Source organism: Canis lupus, chromosome 11 (genome assembly GCF_011100685.1).
Source record: "Canis lupus familiaris isolate Mischka breed German Shepherd chromosome 11, alternate assembly UU_Cfam_GSD_1.0, whole genome shotgun sequence".
Lineage (NCBI taxonomy): Eukaryota > Metazoa > Chordata > Mammalia > Carnivora > Canidae > Canis > Canis lupus.
In genome coordinates, this window is record NC_049232.1 from 58,434,504 (window position 1) to 58,441,690 (window position 7,187).

Below are 7,187 nucleotides of genomic sequence, written 5' to 3' on the forward strand. Positions count from 1 at the left end.
CTTCTTCCTCTGCCTCTGTCTCTGACTCTCTCTCTCTCTCTCTCTCTCTCTCTCTGTGTGTGTGTGTGTGTGTTTCTCATGAACAAATAAATAAAATCTCTAAAAAAAAAAGTGACATCTCCCCACATCCCATCCTGTAATCAGGATGTCTAGAAAACCATTTTATTGGTTAAAATGTTGCTTGGTGAGCATGAAATCCCAAACAAAATATTGAATAGTATATACGGATATTTCAGGAAGACATGAGAAAAGCCTAGTCTGATGGCCAAGGTGATTTTTCTCTAGTCGACTGAACTAGATTTTTTTTTGTATTAGTGGGTTTTCTTCTTTGTCCCAGTTTTTCTCATTCAGGGCAACGCTGGACAACATTTACTGAACTTTTCTTACTGAGGCCAGAGCACACCTCTGCTTTATCTGCTCTTTCTTGCTTCATGTGTAGCAATATTAGTTAAATAATCTATCTAGGGTCTATGTCTCTGGACTAGGAGAAAATCTGTCTTCTACTATTATGTGTTGAGCTATTCAAACTGAAGAATTTTATTTTATAAAGATTATATTTATTTATTCATGAGATGGGGGGTGGGGGAGAGACATAGGCAGAGGGAGAAGCAGGCTCCATGCAGGGAGCCAGATGCAGGACTCAATCCCGGGACTCCAAGATCACGCCCTGGGCCAAAGGCAGGCACTAAACCGCTGAGCCACCCAGGGTTCCCCAAAATGAAGAATTTTAAGGACCTTTACCACATCTGACCTCAATTATAGTGGAAGCTATAATATAACAGGTAAGAGAGGACTGAATTATTTCATCCCTAGCTATAGCAATGTGTGTAGCTACTGTTGTCAGGTGTCAATACTGGTTGTCAAAAATAGCTACATGCGTTTTAGAGGAAGATTGTAAATTCATCTGTATTGTGAAGTCATCTCTACTTGTGTGAGCTTAGGTGAGTTAACCTCTCCAAGGCTTAGTTTACTCACCTATATAGTGGAAATAATTTAGTGACTACCTATGCTGTGATAATTCATGTGCCAACTTGACTGAACTACATGGTGCCCAGACATTATTCTGGATATGTGTATGAGGGACTTTTTGGATGACATGAACATTTGAATCAGTAGCCTGAGTAAAGAAGATTGCCCTCTCTAGAGTGGGTGGCTCTCATCAAATCAATTGAAAGCTGAATGGAACAAAAAGGCTAATCTTCCCTCAAGTGAGAGGGAAGTCTTCTTGCCTGACTTTGAGTGACATTGGTCTTTTCCTGCCTTCAGATTCATATTGAAACATCAGCTCTTCTTGGATCTCAAGCCTGTTAGCTTGACTAGACCAGAACTTACACTATCTTTGGCTCTCATGGTTCTCAGGCCTTTCAGACTCAAATTAGAATGACACCATCAGCTCTCTTAGGTTTCCAGTTTGCTAATTGCAGATCTTAGGACTTCTCAGGCTCCAAAATTGCAGGAGTCAATTCCTTGTAATAAATTTCTTTGTATACATTATGTTGGTTCTGTTTCTCTGGAGAACCCTAATACAGATGTTGGTCCTGAGAGCATTCTAAAGAAACAGAATTTTAAGGATGAGTTTTCTGCATGGGTGTGGGGGTTTCTGGAATAAGCTTTTTATTCTGATTAGATTCAAAGATGCTAATGACTCTATTTCAAGGAGTAAAGAGAATACTAATAGACCATGGCATGATTTGGCAATAGGGATATACAAGATATCACTACTGAATATGCCTAATCAACCACTAATAAGCAAGAGAGTAAGTGGCATTGTATATGGTGCTTTTGAACATTTTTGGCAAACTAATGAATATAATGAGATTGACTGGTTGTTCCTAATGTCACTGGACAAAGGGGGGGAAAATGTTGAACTTAAGGATTTAAATTCCCTGTGTATGTGCCCCACAAATGATCTGAAAGCTTCTTTATACTCTCTGAAGAAGATCCTCTCTTCTACTCCTCGTGCTGAGATTGCTAAAAATCAAACCCAGAATTTTATCTGACTCGCTGAATCATAATGCAAGTCAAACTCCCAGCCTCATAGGTTATCTACTGTTAAAGTGAGGGCATTAATGAGGAAAGTATGCCATAAAGATGGTGTGAGGATTCAATTAAATGACTCATGAAAAGCTTTTAGCAGTGTTTCTAGTATAAACATTCAATAAGCATTTTTGTGTGTGTTTCTGCAAAATAGGTGGCTTATTTTCAGTTCATCTCCAATCAGGAAGTGACCCTACTTACATAGGAGGTTTCTTTTTCCACTATCCCATCATTACAAATGAAATGTAATAAATCTAGCAACAATACATGGTCCTCAGGTTATGCATATTATGCAAGTTTATGAAACCCTGAAAGTCTAAAAAGTGTGTCATGAAATTCCAGATTATTATTAATTTTTAATTCACCTTGCCCACTTTACTTTAAAAAATTAGGTTGTGCAATTTGTCCTTCTACACTGCCTCCAAACAGATGCAAAAGAGGGTGGGCTGTTGTAATAAGGGAAGTGTCCATGATCATGATAGTCTTCAGCAGCAAAGAACAGAAAATTCCTGTGTAAATGGCTTTAACAAATAAGGAAATTTATTTAATCCAATAACAAGAAATCCAAAGGTTGAGCATCTATGAAAACAACGTAATTAGAGCCTCAGTTCCATCTTTCTGCAACTCATTTGGCTCAGACCTTGTGTGTTGGTTTTGTCCTCAGACTGGCCTCAATATATCCTAAGCATAAGATAAAACAACATCCAAAGAAAATAGTTTGCTTTTTAAGATAAGGAAGACATCCTCCAAATTCTCAGAATGTCTCTTTCAGACAATCTTCATTCTCTTTAGATGTCTCTGACATCCCATTGGCAAGAATTATGTTATATGTCTGTGCTTACTCTACTCACTGGATGAAGGAAAAAAGCCACCATGATTGGTCCACACCACTTAGCACTCACCTGTGGGGGCTGGAGTAAGTCTAGAATCACTGAAGCACAAGGACACATTTAGATACTATTAGAAGGAAGGAATTTTAGGCTACCAAGAGTACATGCCACAGAGTTTGGAACCAAGGAAACTTTCTACCAGAAGCAACAGGAATCTGTGAATAACACATAAAGAGAATGAGAGGAAAATGTCTGGTCATGGTATAACAATGAAACAGTAGAGTGGCAAGACTTAGGGATAAAGAAATCCAGAGATTGAGGCACTGCCATGTCCTTTATTACAAATTATGCATATTTAAAGACACATGAATGTTTGCCTTTGAGATAGACCATCTAACCACCCTAGAAAGGTAATACTATGGAGTGAAAGCCCTGGGACTCCTAATCACACATAAGTAGTAAGATAAACAGTGTCCTACATATTTGTTTAAACTAGAAGGACACAAGAAAGGAAAGCATAACTTAAAGAATCAAAATGCCCGGACAGGTCAAGTCAAGAGTAATCTTGCTCTGCAAGTTGAAGAAAACATTTGGAATGCATCAGAAATCAGAAGATTACTTCCCCCTACCCATAATTTTCATTTGTTATGAAAATAGTAGAGGGAAGAGGAAACACAAGTAGGGCAAACTGTCCTGATTGGCAATTCAGTAGTCCTTGTCAGTAATGAATTTCATTTTTGTTCACCATCTGCCAAGTGGACATGTTCTTCAATGATGCTAGGCCTGTAAGGTTAAGTCTTGATTATCTAAGCTGGTATGCTGGTCTCATTTCCCTTGCTTGTGATTGCTTTAAGTATGTGACCCAGTTTTGACCACTGAGACATGGGGAAATCTAAATGAGATCTTCATGAGATACGAGGGCCTGTGGTCAACATCTTAGAACAATAGCCGGGCTAACCTGAGAGGAAGTTAACCTGTTAATGATGGCAGAGCAGAAAGATAGAAGGAATTTGGTTCGTAATGACACTGCTTAACTGGTGAATAAACCAAAGCCATCCTTCCTTTGGATTTATTTACGTACAAGACAATAATTATTCCACTGTGTAAACCACTTTTAGTCAGATTTTTCTAACCAACTAACAGGAAAACCAAATAGAGCTGGAAGCTGAGCTCCGAGGAAAGCCTAGAAAGAAAACCATGAAGAAGGTATGGTTCATTTTGCTGAAATCAGATCCCTAAAAAATAATATCTAGGTGGTGCTGGGATAAGTGGGTTTTCTTAATCCCAATGGCTTATACTGCTTTTTAAATACAAAGACATTATCCTGCACAGAATTTGGGTGTGTTCATGAAGGCCACAGGTGAAAGCAGGAATAAGAAAGATGACCCACTGATCTATCTATAAAATTAGAACAGGATAATGTACAACATGGGGATTATAGTTAACTAATACTGTATTGTATACCCGAAATTCGCTAAATGAGTAGATCTTAAATGCTCTCACCACACACACGCACACACGCACACACACACACACACACACACAATAACTATGTGAAGTGATGGATGTGTTAACTAACCTAATCGTGATAATCATTTCACAATATGTATGTATATCAAATCATCAAGTTGTATGCCTTAAAGTTTACACAATGTGATTTGTCTATTATATCTCAATAAAGCTGAGAGGGAAAAATGAGAACAGGCTTTAAGGAAACAACCCAATTGCAGATTGGGAAAATTAAAAATAATGATCATACCCAAGAGATGAGCTAAATAGCAAGCTGCACAGAGCTGAAGCACAAATTAGTGAGTCAAACAATTAACTGTTCAAGAAAAGTTCAAGAAGTTCAAGAAAACAGGGAGCTGGGGACAGCGGGGAAGAGGTACAAAAAATATGAGAGAAATTTAATATTCATAGAAGAAACACCCAGAAGCTCCAAAATTCTCTTAATTGAACTTCCAGAAGGAGAGAGTAGAAAAAATGGAAAGGTTAAAGTGATTATAAAATTAATAGAAGCAAATGTCTAAAGCTGAAGAAAGCTAGGTCTTGAGTTTGGAATGGCCCATACAGTACAAAACAAAATTAATTAACATAGTAATGATAAACTCACACTTACTCATATCTTTTTTTTTTTTTTTTTTAATTTTATTTGTTTATGATAGTCACAGAGAGAGAGAGAGAGGCAGAGACACAGGCAGAGGGAGAAGCAGGCTCCATGCACCGGGAGCCCGACGTGGGATTCGATCCCGGGACTCCAAGATCGCGCCCTGGGCCAAAGGCAGGCGCCAAACCGCTGCGCCACCCAGGGATCCCCACTTACTCATATCTTAAAGAAATTTCAGAACATTAAGAACAAAGAGAAAACTGTAAAAAGCTTTCAGATACAGAGTAAAATAAAAATAAAATAGAAATAGGAAAATATGAACCAAAGGAGAAAAAAATTCCACAAAGTAAGAAGAATCAGACTTCTCACTGGAAACAATGGATGCTAAAATAAAAAGATCAAAGTCTATTAACATCAAATTCTACAAGTATAAAATTCTTTATTGCAAAGGGACCAAAATATAGACTTTTTTAATTTGCCAAGATTCAGGTGAATAGGAATCTTTTAAAATAATGACTTGAGTTTGTACTTTAAGAAATGGCCAAGCAGAAGATAAAATCAAGAATTTAGAAGACAGCCTGTAAGAAACTATAAGGAGCAAAGATACATTAAAGCATAGTTATGTTAAATATGTATTTATTTTAAAACAAATCAATAATTTGAAATTAATGGGGTTGTTATGAAGAAAAAGATTTAGATATGCTAAAGTTCTTGACTTTGGAGGGAGAAAGGTAAATATATTGATTGTATCTTTTATTTTTTTACCTTTTCGTTATGAAAAATTGCATCCACACATAAAAAATATTATACCTCAATATCCATAATCTAGAAGTAATAATTATTCACATTTTGCCATATTTCTGTATTTAAAACAATTCCCAGACATTGCAACCCTTCACCCGTAAATATGTCAGTATTCATCTTTATCTAAAAGTGGTCTTTATATAACCGCAATACCATTATGATGCCTAACAAGAGAATATCAATTTCAGTGTCATTTAATATCCAATCCATATTCAGATTTTTTTAATTGTCTCAAAAATGTCTTTTTACAGTCACTGTGCTCAAACCCAGCCCACAAATAGCATTTGGTTGATATGTCTCTTAAGTCTCTTTTTTTCTTAAGCCTCTTTTAATGCTTGATTGTCCCACAGCTCATTCCAATGCAAAAAAAGGGCAGGGGGGTGGGGGGGAATCCCACAAAGAAAAAAATCCCAAATTTTTTCATGCAACTAACTTGTGAAGAAACCAGGTGAGTTGTTAACTTAAAATGAGACCAGGTCATAGAATGACCCACAACCTGGATTTGTCTCTTTGCAGGATTTTTTAACTGGTCTCTAGCCACTGTATCAATAAATTTGATTGAAAGGTTTGACTAGGTTCAAGTTTAATAGTGTTTTAGAAGTCATCCAAGTAGTGCCAGGCACTCCACATCATGAAGCACATTATGTAAAAATGACCATTTTAAGAGACGCTAAGTTTGACCAGTGGGTTCAGGTGGTAACAATCTGATCCTCCACTGCAAAGTTTCTCACTCCTTCCCCCTTATAATAAATAGTATCTACAGTATGATACTTTGGTAAAGTTACTTTTGGGTTTAAGGTGGAGGTGGGATGGGGGGGTAGGTAAATCAAAAACTATTTAGAAATCAACAAAATGAGAACACTGCCAGAAAAATAAACAACAACAAAAAATATAGCAGAAGGAATGAATTTATTTTAAAACAACAGAAATCAAGGAATCAGGAGGAAAAGACCAAAAAACAAATCAAAACTGTTCTTGGAAAATATTAATAAAATAGAAAAATATTTGTCAAGTCAGACTGAGAGGAAAAAGGGAAAACATGCAGATAAAAGGGGATATGTGCAAAATTATTAGCAAAAAATGTGTTCTAGAATATATGGGCAAAATGCTGAGAAAATAGGAATGACCATATTGACTCCAAAAATTTTTACAAACCCAAATTAGTCAATATGAGAAAATAATCTGGTAAAATTAGGTGCAAAAGCAACATAAGTCCATTAATGAATGTAATTCACCACACTAATAGACTGAAGGAGGAAAGCATTATGGAAATAATTGCAGCCAATTCTGATAGAGTAATTGCTACATACCTTAACTGCTGTAATTGTTTTAAAAATATTAACTAATTTCATTAACTAATTTCAATAAGTGCTACAAAGGCATGTGATTAAATTCAATCCCATTCCTGA